The sequence below is a fragment of the Mustela nivalis genome (assembly GCF_964662115.1).
Source record: "Mustela nivalis genome assembly, chromosome: 4".
In the NCBI taxonomy this organism is placed as follows: domain Eukaryota; kingdom Metazoa; phylum Chordata; class Mammalia; order Carnivora; family Mustelidae; genus Mustela; species Mustela nivalis.
Genome location: NC_139023.1, coordinates 25,544,354 through 25,558,423, shown reverse-complemented (window position 1 = coordinate 25,558,423; position 14,070 = coordinate 25,544,354). Strand labels below are relative to the sequence as shown.

The 14,070-nt window shown below is 38.0% G+C and overlaps 1 protein-coding gene across 2 annotated transcripts in view; it reads right to left on the bottom strand.

Annotated features, from left to right (window-relative positions):
* SCFD2 (sec1 family domain containing 2) overlaps positions 1 to 14,070 on the bottom strand; it is a 439,667-nt gene that overhangs the window by 334,640 nt on the left and 90,957 nt on the right. The gene's annotated exons all lie outside the window — the stretch shown is intronic.

Below are 14,070 nucleotides of genomic sequence, written 5' to 3'. Positions count from 1 at the left end.
TCAGTCAGTTAAGCATCCGACTCTTGATCTCAGCTCAGGTCTTGATCTCAGGGGTGTATGTTCATGGAGCCCACTTAAAAAAACAAACAAACTGGGGCACCTGGGAGGCACACAGTTGGTTAAGTGTTAAGCATCCGACTCTTGATCTCAGCTCAGGTCTTGATCTCAGGGGTGTATGTTCATGGAGCCCACTTAAAAAAACAAACAAACTGGGGCACCTGGGAGGCACACAGTTGGTTAAGTGCCTGACTCTTGGTTTCACTTCAGGTCGTGATCTCAGGGTCATAAGATCCTGCCTGAAGCTCCACGCTCAGCAAGGAGAATATGTGACACCCTCACTCCCTTTGTCCCCCTACTCATGCTCTCTTTCACTCTAAAAATAAATGAATAAATCTTTAAAATTAAATAAATAAAATTTAAAAAATTAAACACACACACACACACAAGGAAAGAAACAGATATTAAGTGATCTGGCCAAGGCCATATTACTAGAAGAACTTATTTTATAATTGTGCAATGCCCACAAGTAAGTTCTCAAAGTCATCCTATAAGTATCTGGTGAGCTCAACATGGCGTGGCTCCCCAAGAAGAGTGCATACTGATTTAAAAAGCAAAAAGGCAAAATTTCTAATGGTGTGTGTATGTTTAGAAAGTAAGAAGAGAAGTCTGTTACGACTGTGGCTCAAACCTCACCACTGAGATCAATGGGTTCATGACAAAATTCATGACGATCAAAGCTGGCTGTTGTATGAAATAAAAATCTATGGAGAACTGGGGTGGCAAAAACACTGAGAAATGAGGCATCAGAAGAAAATGCAGGCATGAGCTATACAGCACACGTGCCCCAATGGTCACCTAGACTAAAACAAGAGCCCCATCTCATAAAAGACTAGACATAGTACAGAAAAGCAAAACACCTGTTGAAAGTTCACTCTGTAGAACCTTTAAGTCCAAGGACTGCCTATGGCAGTCCTTCAAGTGAGTCACTTTGCATTGTCCAGTGTGTCAAACTGCATTCCTGCCATTCATGGCTGCTATGGACAAAACTCCAGAACACCAGAGTCTCTCCGTCGGACAGGGAGGCCGCAACGGGGCCAAACATAGATGCGAGTCAGGTAAATCTTTCCTACACAGCTTATCCACACTATGCTTGTGGGTTGTTCTCCAATGCCTGAAATCCAAGTTTGCTTATTACATCTAGGTTTAATAGTTGGCAATGAAATCCCCTATATTTGTTGAGCATCTTACAGTTCACATGGCGCAAGCAAGCCATCTTCTGATGATCATAGCAACTCTATGCAGTGGCAAGCAAGGCATGGGCTCCACCTGTGAGAGCCCCCTGAGGCACTGGGAATTCAGTGTCTTTCACAACGCTAAATACCAGGTATCTTAATAAACCGTTTTGACCACAATACACAAAAACTAAAGACCTCACCACAAGAAACGTATAAGCCTGCAACAAAAAAAAGAGTAGTGGGATGATAAGTGGTGAAGCAAGTCTCACTCATTTCTTTGGTTCCGTGATAAAGTCTGAGTTCATTCCTGAACCTCAAGGCGGCAAGCTACTGACCTACTGGCTTAACTACTGACAGAGAAGAGCCTCATCACCTTCTTCTTTGTCTGGTTTTGAGTCAGGTTTATTAAGGTGTAATTGACATACAGTAAAATCCACCCTTCTTTGGCGTATAGCTCCATGGGCTGTGACAAATGCATGTAGTTGGGTAAGCACCGTCACAGTCAAGGGACCAAACATTTCCATCATTCCAAAGAGCTTCCCCTCTTTGCAGTCAATTCTCCTTCTCCACCCCAGCCCTGATGAGCACTTCTCTGTGTTTATCTGATCTCTGTCCCATAGTTGAGCTTTTCCAGAATGTTCTATAAGTTGAATTACATAGTCTGGAGCCTTTTGACTCTGGCTTCTTTCACTTTAGCTTAATGCATTTGATATTTGTCTGTGCTGTTGCCTGTATTAATAGTATGCTCCCTTTTCTTGCTGAATCATACTCCATTGTATAAATATGCCATAGTTTACCTAGCCATTCATTTATCCATTCACCAGTTAGTGATCATTTGGACTATTTCCAATTCTTAGAAATTATGAATAAATTCTTCACAAATATCCAGGTTCAGGTTTTCATGGGCGTATGTGTGTGTGAACAAATGATTTCATTTTTCTTGGGTAAATTTCTAGACCTGGGATTACTGGGTCATATGCTAAATGTATGTTTAACTGTGTAAGAAACTGACAAACTGATTTCCAAAGCAGCCTGTCCCGCCAGCAACCTATGAGAGTTCTAGTACTTCACGTCCTCACCAGCACTTGCTACTACCACTTATTTTTATTTTAGTCATTCTAAGACATGGGTAGCAATATCTCACTGTGGCTTTAATTTGTATTTTTCTAATGATGAGTAATGCTGGCCATCTTTGTATGTGCTTATGTGCCATGCTATATGTTTTTTGGTGAGGTGTCTGTTCAAATATTTTCCCATTTTTTATTAGGTTGTTTACTTTCTTTTTTAAAAAATTCTATTTATTTATTTGACACAGAGAGATCACAAGTAGGCAGAGAGGCAGGCAGAGAGAGAGAAGTGGGGAAGCAGGCTCCCCATTGAGCAAAGAGCCAGATTCGGGACTCAGTCTTAGGACCCTGAGATCATGACCTGAGCTGAAGGCAGAGGCTTAACCCACTGAGCCACCCAGGCACCCAGTTGTTTACTTTCTTGTTATTAAATTGTGCCATTACTTTTATTAGGTCATTGATTCAACATATATTTTTATGACAGACACTGTTCTTGCTGTTAGAAATAAACCCGTGAACAAATCAGACAAAACTCTTTGTCCTCACAGTGAACAAATACAGAAGACAAATATATCTCCTTGATGCCCTTCTAATGAATTCAGTCTATTACATATCATTCTCATTTAGGGGTGGAGGCCTTTTGTGCAGATGATAACATGTTTACACAATGACATCTTCTAACGCCTATTTAATATTAACACTAAATACGTGAAAAAAATTTTCACGTGAAATGGGTTCAATTCACGATTGACATGACCCCCATGTACTTGTTTACACATTGTACTGCTGATGGTGGCAATTTCGTTCCTGGACACGTAGAGCTTAGTCTATAAAGAGAGATATTCATTAAACAATTATACAAAAAATTACTTAATCATGATTGCAGTAATACTGCTAAGGAAAAACACAAAATGTCTTGGAAGCATGAAAGGCCCTTTAAGATTCAAAACTGCCAAACTCGGGACGCCTGGGTGGCTCAGTTGGTTAAGCAGCTGCCTTCGGCTCAGGTCATGATCCCAGCGTCCTGGGATCGAGTCCCACATCGGGCTCCTTGCTCCGCAGGGAGCCTGCTTCTCCCTCTGACTCTGCCTTCCACTCTGTCTGCCTGTGCTCGCTCTCCCTCGCTCTCTCTCTGACAAATAAATAAATAAAATCTTAAAAAAAACAAAAAACAAAAAAAACAAAAAACTGCCAAACTCTCCAACCCTGTCTACTTAACTAGGGAGGCAGAATTAAGCTCAAAATACATACAACCTATTTGCAATTTAATTGTTGTTTAGAAAGACCACAAGAAATGAAAATCATGGGTGCCTGGGTGGCTCAGTGGGTTGAGCCTCTGCCTTTGGCTTGGTTCATGATCTCAAGGTCCTGGGATCAAGCCCCTCATCGGGCTCTCTGCTCAGCGGGGAGCCTGCTTCCTCCTCTCTCTCTGCCTGCCTCTTTGCCTACTTGTGATCTCTGTCTGTCAAATAAATAAATTTTAAAAAAAGAAGTGAAAATCATCAGAGAAAGTCATCAGAAGGTCTGTTTAGATTTCTATTATAACAACTCTATGTTCAATTCAAAGATAAGAGTTTCTTTGATTCAAAAACAGAGTTGAACTTTTTATCCAGTTAGCATTTCCTAGCTCGGCCTCTAGTCATCATATTTACGTAATGCTGCCTGCCCAGGTAAGGCGTGTGATCCAAAAGAACAAAGGAGTATAGAGAACTTGGTAACTGTAAATGCAACAACACACTACATTGTGAACTTAGTAGCTATTTGCATTTGCTGCCCTATTCTGTTCCCCTCTATATAGTTTTTTCTTACACACAAATGCTAGTAACACGTCATTAGGTATGTCTTGATACTCCATTAGCATGCTACTTGGAATTCAGTAAAAAAGTACATCATGTGGTGCTTTAAAATACAGGCTATATTCCTTGGTAGCTAGGAGACAGTATGTGCCCCCACTGATTGAATGGGCCCCACCCTTTGGGCGCCTTTTGGGTACCAATTCTGACCAAGGTGATAGGCTAGTTCAAATATCTACTAGGGTAAATTGTAATTCAATTGGTCACTTATTTGTGACCTCGCATGACTGTGGAGTTTTCTCTATGTGTTACAGTCTCATTGGTCACCTGTGCATGGCCAGGCACAACCACATGGCCTTTGCCCTTAAAAGCTAGTCTGTAAGGCAGAGAGAGGTCACCTCTTTGCAAGAGACGGTCCTGGCCAGTTAGTTTGATTCTCGATGCTTGGCTCGAAATAAAGCTTTGCTTGGCCTTCAAAAAAAAAATACAGGCTAGTGCAATTTTCAAAACTGGAAACTTAGTCACAACCTTACATGAAACAAATGGAAATCAACTAACTGACTACCAAAATGCTACAGTGAGACTGATGACCCGAGAAAGCTGACTAAAACAGCAAGCAACCAGAAGCAGGTGCTGAAAAAGTAATAGGAGGACATACTTACATCACAAAACAATCACAAAAGCGTTTCGTACAGACTTACATGGTGATTTTAAGATGTCCATTCAGAAGGCCTTGTAACACAATTTTTAAAGCCATAAAGACAAAAGTTAGTTGATATCAAGATTGCAGGAGATGAGATTAAAACTCATCCCAAAGGATGAGTTTAGTGTAGAAATAGGAAATTTATTCATTGGTGGAACCAAACCCCTTAGGGAGCTACCCAGAGAAATGACACAAATCCTTTATTTCAGGAGATTGTATTGGTTCCGCTTCTGGCACGCTAGTAGACTGAAACTATCCTAACTCATGGTTTTCCAGATTCCTCTCCAAATAAGATTTGTAGGGAGTAAGCAAAGAATTGTCATCTACCACTATCTCAGTTCTCGCTTCCTTTCTCCAGATCACCATCCCTGGCCACACATACAGATGAGTGCGGCTTTTATTGTGGAACTAACCTCAGCATGGCATTCTATGGAAATACCCTCAGAAAGGGTATTTCTTTTGTTTTCGCTCTTTTCCTATTAAAGGTATTTTCTAAAATATTTTCAACAATTATTCTCCAAAAGAAAAAGACTACATAACATATAGCAACTTCCTGAAAGATGATGATCTAAAATCCGAGAAATCGTTTTCAAGTAAGAAAAGCTATTGGGCTTTTTTTTATTTTTTGAGAGTTTTTAAGAAAGAGAAATAGGCTTCTTACTTAGATTTAGCTAAGAGAAAAACATAAAACTCTATCAACCATCAATTCTCTATTATATTTTAAATCCTCATTAAAATATAATTATCTCTTGAGGGAAAGTGAATACATTTGGAAAATAAAAGGATTTAACATTTTAATATTTGTGATCCTTATGATAAAGAATTCAACTGAATTCAAATGCATCATGGATCCTATTTTTTCCATTAACCTCATACACTTGATAAATTATAATTTTCTCAACTTGTTTTGTTAAAATATATTAAAATATATAGAATATTAAATATATTTGTTAAAATATCTACACATATCTACACATATATAATTCTTTGTTGATATGCTTAAAATAAAGAATATTCTGTCAATGTCAGGTTTGATTTAATCATAAAACTGTCGTAATGGTAGAAAACCACCACCACCAGAAATTTTGTCTAAAATAGCATATTTAGCTACTAAAAATTTTTAAAACCTCTTGGCATGAGAAATAATAAAAACTGTCATTGCACGTTTTTTATTCATCATTTTCATGAAAACCCAAATTGGAATAAACAAACTTAGGTGTTTCAAGTCTTGCATTCCCAGAAATCAGCATTTCATTTGTCTCTTTGTCAATCACTTTTCTAATATAATAAGGATGCAGGACATTAAAATATTTAAATATAAGAGGTCCTGCTGAAACTCTGGTTTATTTGTTCATACACAATTGGGAAACAGAATAATTTCAGTATTACACAAAAGTCACATCTGTTCATATGTTGCTTTTTTTCTCATTACTTCAACATTTTGTGCCACCTAATAACAGCAGCTGAACACAAAGTAAACAAACACAGCTGAACACCGCAAGCCACGAGAGGAACCAAGCACCACAGGCAGTGCCCCTGTGTCTCTAGCTCTTCCTCTTGGCTCCGCCTGGCCACGGGGCCTGTCTTGGAAGTGCTTCCTGTTTGATTCTCCCTGATCTTTAGTGCAACTAATAAGCCTCCACTCCTCTTCACATCCCCGTCCAGTGAGCTACTTTCAATGCTTTTGTTCACATAACGTCCTGTATAAGCTGTAACATTTATTTCTAGAAATTTAGCATATCTTTTTAATTGTGCTGGTATCTTATCAAGATTCTTACTGGTTTTGTCAGTTCTCTGATTATTGATCTGCAAAGATGTTTGAATGGGCCTCTGCTAATGGTATTTTTTTTTTGTCCTAGTATGTGATTTTGCAAAACAACTTTTCCAGGGATTTATACACATTATAGCAAAAATACGCACAACAATATATATATCAAAGGTGACAACTTTACTAAAGTTAAGCTTTTGAGTCTTTGGCAGCATCACCAGAGAAAATTTCGAGTGTAATTCAAGAGTTGACATAAGACAGCCAGAATCTTGTGCATGAAAGAGGGTTTAGGAGTTTTGTGAATAGCATACAAAAGGCTTAGGGGCGCTTGGGTGGGTGGGTGGTTCAGTCGATTAAGCATCTGCCTTCGGCTCAGGTCATGGTCTCAGGGTCCTGGGATTGAGCCACACTGGGCTCCCTGTTCCCTGGGGAGTCTGCTTCTCCCTCTCACTCTCCCTCTGTGCTCCCTCTTTGAATAAATAAATGAATAAATAAATATTCATTTATTCTAAATGAATAAATAAAATCTAAAAACAAAACAAAAACACAAAAGGCTCGGAGAGTAGACCAAGCACTCCATCAGAATGACAGAAAAAATAAAAAGGGATAGGAACACACAACAAAGAGATTGTGAGATAGTCTATAAGCAGACAAAAGATTTCAAACATTTTGCCCCATCTGTTGATTATCTTTGTAACCTACATTATATACTAAAACTTTCTGTTTTGGTCTGTCAAATACAGATGGTATCCTACGGCCTTTCATGTTCTAAGAAGAGAATCATAGCCCCCCTTACACATCCCCCTTACTTCTTATCTCCCCCTTTCATCTTGCAAATCATTTGTACTTTTATTTTTCCCTTGTCATGATGACTGGCATTTATATTTTGTTCTGTAACCATAATTTAGTCTTGCTTTTTCCATGATTTCATTAAAAAAAAAGTTCAGAATCAATCAATAAAGCCTACATCATTATAAACTATATAACTATTGATGACAGAAGCAAATTATGCGCTATGATTACACTTCCTTATGCATATAATACTTTGCTCCTAGAATGCTCTGTGGTGTATTTCCTTCCTTCCTCCCTCCCTCTTTCCTTCCCTTTCCTTTCTTTTCCTTCTTTCCTTCCTTCCTTTCTTCCTTCCTACCCCTGCCCTTCCTTTGCATTATCTACCTTGACCAAAGCTTTAACATGGAGGACATGGGGAGTTACAGTATTCTAACCTCAAATACAGTGTCCTATCTTTGGAATCTGGGAGCTTTTTCCCTCTCTGAATACTGCAAACCTTTCACTCTCCCATTCTAATATGGGCAAATTTTGTCCTAGGCCTTTCTGCATAGCCAGCAGCCTGGAACTCCTTTTATTGCTCTCCTCTGTTGGAACAGTTTCATTAAATCCCTGATTTTTCTTTCTTGGTATACTGCCTTTTCTTGCTGGACATTCTTATGTAACCTCAGAAAAGGAACTGTGAAGAAAGCAGTTTTTGTATCCCTGAAAAGGCATTTTCTTACCCTCAAAGCTTCATGGTAGTTTATTGGAGTCTGGAATTCTAGGAGGCTGATAATGTATTATTCACTATCCTCTGGTTTTCAGGGTTGCTGATAAACAGTGTGTGCTAGTCTCATTCCTGTTCCTTTGTAGGTGAGCTTCTTTTTTCCATCTTGGGACCTTTAGGATCTTACTCTCTTGTACTCTAAGGACTCATAGTGATCGTGTCTAATTTAGAGGTCTTTTTATTCTTTCCAATTTCATCTCAGTAGGCCTATTCAATTTGACTATGTCCTTCACATCTGGGAAAGTCTCACATTCGTTCTTTGCAAATTTCTTTTTTTTTTTTTTAAGATTTTATTTATTTATTTGACAGACAGAGATCACAAGTAGGCAGAGAGGCAGGCAGAGAGAGAGGAGGAAGCAGGCTTCCCTCTGAGCAGAGAGCCTGACGTGGGGCTCGATCCCAGGACCCTGGGATCATGACCTGAGCCGAAGGCAGAGGCCCAACCCTCTGAGCCACCCAGGTGCCCCCGTCCTTTGCTAATTTCTTATTCTCTGCTTTCTCTTTCTTTCTGAAACTTCTAATATAGTTCTTGGATATCCTGGATTGGTTCTCTTTATATTTTATCTTTTCTATCATATTTCAATGTCCTGTTTTCTTCTACATTATAGGAGAGTTTCTCAATTTATGTTTAAACTTTGGGTGAATTTTGTTTTGGTACATACCATAAAGTTCATCCTTAAATTATGTAATTGAGTGGTTTATAGTCTATTTACAGAGTTGTATAATTATCACCACCATACAATTTGAGAACATTTTCATCACACCAAGAAAAAGACCATATCCAAATTTCCTCAGTTATGAAAAAGATATACTGCTATAAATCTACATGTTGGAATAAAACCTGAATGAAATTTTCCATTGGGAGACACAATGGTGCTTAGTTATACTTATTTACAACTGAGAAAAGCAGAAATGAGAATATTCAAGTAATTATAAGTGAACTCTTTTTTAATATAGTAATACTACTGTCATTTTTATCATATTTAAAAAATTTTAACTAAAGTATAAATGCCTGGAAGATAAAAGAGGAAAAGAAGAGTACTAAAGGATGGAGGAAAACAAATAAAAATAATCCTCCTATCCCCAGCCACCCAAAAAGCCTTGGTCTAGAATACATGAAAAGGCAGTATGGTGGAGGGAGCCATGTCCCCAGGAGGAACCAGCAACTCCAGACTCAGGAGCCTCAGGTATGACGGAGGTAGAAAGTGAGGAGCATAATACAAAGCAAAGTATACAAATAGTAAGTGCATAGTTCAACTACTTTTTACATATGTATCTATCCATGTAACCCCCATCCAGATCAACATATGGAATATATCCAATACTCTAGGAGACTCCTTGGTATACGTATACTTACCCAGCCGGTAATCCCACAAAGGTAGACCATTACTTCTAGCTCTACTACCACAGACCATTTTTTTCTCTGTTTTGAGCCACATATAAGTGAAGTTATACATATGTACTCTTTCGTGTCTAACTTTTTTTCAACATTATCCAGAATCTCAATCTTTTTTTCTTTTTCCTGACCATGCTTTATTGCTCTGTATTACCATAGAAGTTTCTTCATCTATTCTGCCTTAAAGGATACTTAGATTCTACAGTTTGGGGCCATTATAGATAATGATGCTATGAACACTCTATTACATGCCTTTTGGTGAACACTAGCACTCATTTCTAGCGGTTATATGCCCACATGTTTGCTGGGTGAGTATATGCTTCACTTTAGTTAATAATGTCAAACAGTTTTCCATGGTTGTGTCAATATTTTCACACATTTTAAATTTGATTAAATTTAACAATTTACTATAATTTTGAAAGTATATAAGCAATGTCTGTATCACTAAGTTTCCTTCTGGTATTTTATATTTGGTAGCCAAAACACTAATAAAAATGAGAGAAAAGAATCACAGTGGAAAATACATGGCCATATGATACTATGCATCTTTGTTTCATTGTTCTCATACTGTTTTTACGTATTTACTTACTTACTTCTTACCTAGTTACGTAGAAAAAGGCCTGGAAAACAAGGTATTAATTTAGGAACAAAGATTATGTTGAAGAGCAAGATGGAGGGGAGGGAAGATATTTTATTTTATGTACATTGTGATTTGAATTTTCTAGAAGCATGTGCTAGTATTATTTTTTAATATATATTTTTTAAAGATTTTATTCATTTATTTCACAGAGAGAGATCACAAGTAGGCAAAGAGGCAGGCAGAGAGAGAGTGAGGGGGAAGCAGGCTCCCCGCTGAGCAGAGAGCCCGATGCAGGCCTCGATCCCAGGACCCTGGGATCATGACCTGAGCTGAAGGCAGAGGCTTAACCCACTAAGGACCAGGTGCCCACTAGTGTTACTTTTTAACCTCTTTATTCTGAAATTAAATCGTTTATCTCAGGTAAAATAAACAGATTTGTACAATGGATGAAGCATTGTCTTTCAACAGATTAAAGAAATAGAAAAGTAATAACTGCTTCCTTCCCACCTCTACTGAGGTCAAAGGGCAAAGAAATATGGTTAACATGCAGGTGGAGAGATTTAAGTCAGAATGAGAAACAAACTTCATGATGGCAATGACTAAAGATGCTGAAACAAGTTATTAAAGGAGGAAGAAGGAAAATGTTATAAATCTTCTCCCGTAGGGACTGAAGGACAGGATATACAGCCATCTGTATTGTGAAACCTGGACAAAGTACAGCTGGGAATTGATGTCCATTTTTATACTACCATATATATGAAGGTTTCCTGGGGTTTCCTTTAAATTGTGTATGTTTCTTGTTACACAAATTTTGAGCTTTACAGCATTATGAAGAGTAAGAAACTAATGTGAAAATAGCATTTTAATTATACAAATCAATTCAAATGTTTCCAAAATTCAGAAGTTTATTGTAAAATATGTTTTCAGAATAGCTTGGAATGAAGTATAACTGCTGAGGGACCATGGGTCACAAATAGAAAACAAACCGCTCTCTCTGAAAGTTATATAAAACACTGAAATATAAAATCACCAGAAGCATTTATGATTTGGTTTTCCTTGGAAATGTAGCCTTCCCGAGGCTAACTTAAACACTGAATCAACATTCATAAACTCAAGAGAAAGCAGGGAAGGGAAGAGATAGATTACCTCTGTTATCCGGAAGGCAGTATCCAAGGCTGCCGGGAAAGGCACATTTCCTCGGTGGGACCACTCTGACCCGGAAAAGAATTTCTGCTCTTAGAGGAGCCTCTAGGTAAATAAATCCCACCCTGTAGCCACAGACCTTCTCACCATATCATTCTCTTGGGTTTTTAAACTCCTAGCCCATAGTCTCATGTTGAAAATACCTTTTATGTTGAGAAAACATAAAAAGGAAGAAGAGGAAAAGGAAGAGATGGATGAGGAAAAAAGAAGAGAAAAAGATGCACCAATTTAAGTTGAAAATAGAGGGCCAGAGAGCAGATCCTTGAAGAAAGGATATTAGAAACTTAGATTCCCATTTTGCAGATGAGGAAAACAGAGAAGTGGAGACAATTTGAGGTCTGTTTTAAGTGATAGAGTTCAAGGGGAAGGCATTTGTTTAGTGGCCTTAAAGCATTCAGGCATTATTAATTATTAATTCAAAGGAAACTCTTTATGTTTCTGTATATTCCCTATCTTCATATCCCTAAATAGAGATATTCTTTAGGACTCTGGCCTCAGCCCTTTTTCTCAACCATTGTACCTTCTCTCTCTAGTTGATCAACCTTATGTTTCCTTTAGAAATTCACTACTTAGGTTTCAACATAATCATCAGGTAACTAAATCCCTAATCTCTATTTTCACTTCTGGAAATCTGTACTCTAGCCACACATTTTCCAACTGAGATGATCAGGGAACAAATCCTTTAGACGGAATAATTCTACCCCAACATGTGGTAGAGTAGTCTTCATATGCAGTTGCGAGACCATTGGTCATTATGTTTACAATGTGTCTTGCCTGCCCAGGAGATGATAAATAATTCCATCATACTATACCCTTCTTATACAGAACACCCTGTATTTCATAAACACTATGTTTCACATAAATCACCTCATCTAATTATCAGATTACCAGATAATCTGCTAACCCCCCCATTTTACACATGGAGAAACAGATTCAGAAAAGTTAAATGACTTTGAAGACAAAATAATATTTTATACATTTCTTATTCCCTATAAGGACTTAATATATAATATATGCAGATAATAAATATCTTTCAAATGAACAAAAATGACTATTAGCTGTAGATCTGAATAATATCTAGAAAAAAAAATGCCAGTGAGCTTTCTCCCCTTCTACTTGGACACCCAACTACAATTCCAACAATCTCTAGGAAATTGTGTCAATCTTATACCCCAGGGAATGTGGAGTTCTTTTAAATGATGGTTCTCAAAGATGTTCCACAGGCCTCTGGGCTCCTGAGACACTATCAAGTGGTCAAAAAAGCCAAAGTTATTTTCATAATAGTACTAAGATGTTACTGGATTTTCTTACTCTGCAAAGTAACTCTGAAAAGTTACTCTTGCTACTCTTGTTTACCCCCGGTACAAAAACACTGGTGGGTAAAGGGGTTGGGGCCATCATACCAATACAGGCAGTGGTGCTGAATTATACAAGTAGTCAGTTTCACTTCGGAATGATCTTGATGAAACTATAAATGTTGTTCATTATTTTTTTTTAAGGTTTTGTTTATTTATTTGACAGACAGAGATCACAAGTAGGCGGAGAGGCAGGCAGAGAGAGAGAGGGAAGCAGTCTCCCTGCTGAGCAGAGAACCCGATGCGGGGCTCGATCCCAAGACCCTGGGATCATGATCTGAGCTGAAGGCAGAGGCTTTAATCCACTGAGCCACCCAGGCACCCCAAATGTTGTTAATTTTATCAAATCTCAACCCTTAAGAAAACATCAATATCCTGCGTAAAGAAATGGGAAAAATACAAAAAGCGCTTCTGATACAAACTGAAGTATAATGATTGGCTTGAGGAAAAGCACTGAGGCAATTATTGAGCTATGAACTGAACTAACCCCTGTTTTCATGGCACACAATTTTTACTGGGAAAGACAAATGAAAAACTCTGATTCTTTATACATTTTCCAAAAAAAGAAAAAAGAATGAAGTGGGCTTGTTACTTCAAGGACAATGATTTGTCAAGAACAGAAGTAAGTTTTCATGTGAAAATTTTAATTTTGGAAAGCTTATATCTGCCCCTATATCCTTACATTCCAAATAACTAAATATTTTCTAATTATTTAATTGGGATAGCAACATATATGGTTTTTTAATATATGTGTCAACATCTAGAAGATCAGCATAATTTAGAGAACCAATATTTTCCAAGTGACTAATGCATATGGTATAAATAATTTGTGTATAAAAGATCCATTTATTTATTTTAGTTAGTTATGTTAGTCAACATACAGTACATCACCAGTTTTTGATGTAGTGTTCCATGATTCACTGTTTGCATATAACACCCAATGTTCCATGCAGTCCATGCCTTCCTTAATGCCAGTCATGGGGCTAACCCATCCTTCCACCCCCCTCCCCTCTGAAATCCTCCGTTTGTTTCCTGGAGCCCATTGTCCCTCATGGTTCATCTCCCGCTCTGATTTCCTCCACCTTCATTTTCTCCTTCCTTCTCCTAATGCCCTCCATGCAATACCTTACATTCCACATATAAGGGAAACCATCTGATAACTGCTTTCTCTGCCTGACTTATTTCATTTAGCATAGTCTCCTCCAGTTCCATCCATGTCGATGCAAAGGATGGGTATCCATGATAGCTGAGTAATATTCCATTGTATATATGGACCACATCTTCTTTATCCATTCATCTTTTGAAGGGTATCTTGACTCCTTCCACAGGTTGGCTATTGTGGACATTGCTGCCTTGAATATTGGGGTGCATGTGCCCCTTCATTTTCACTACATCTATATCTTTCAGGTAAA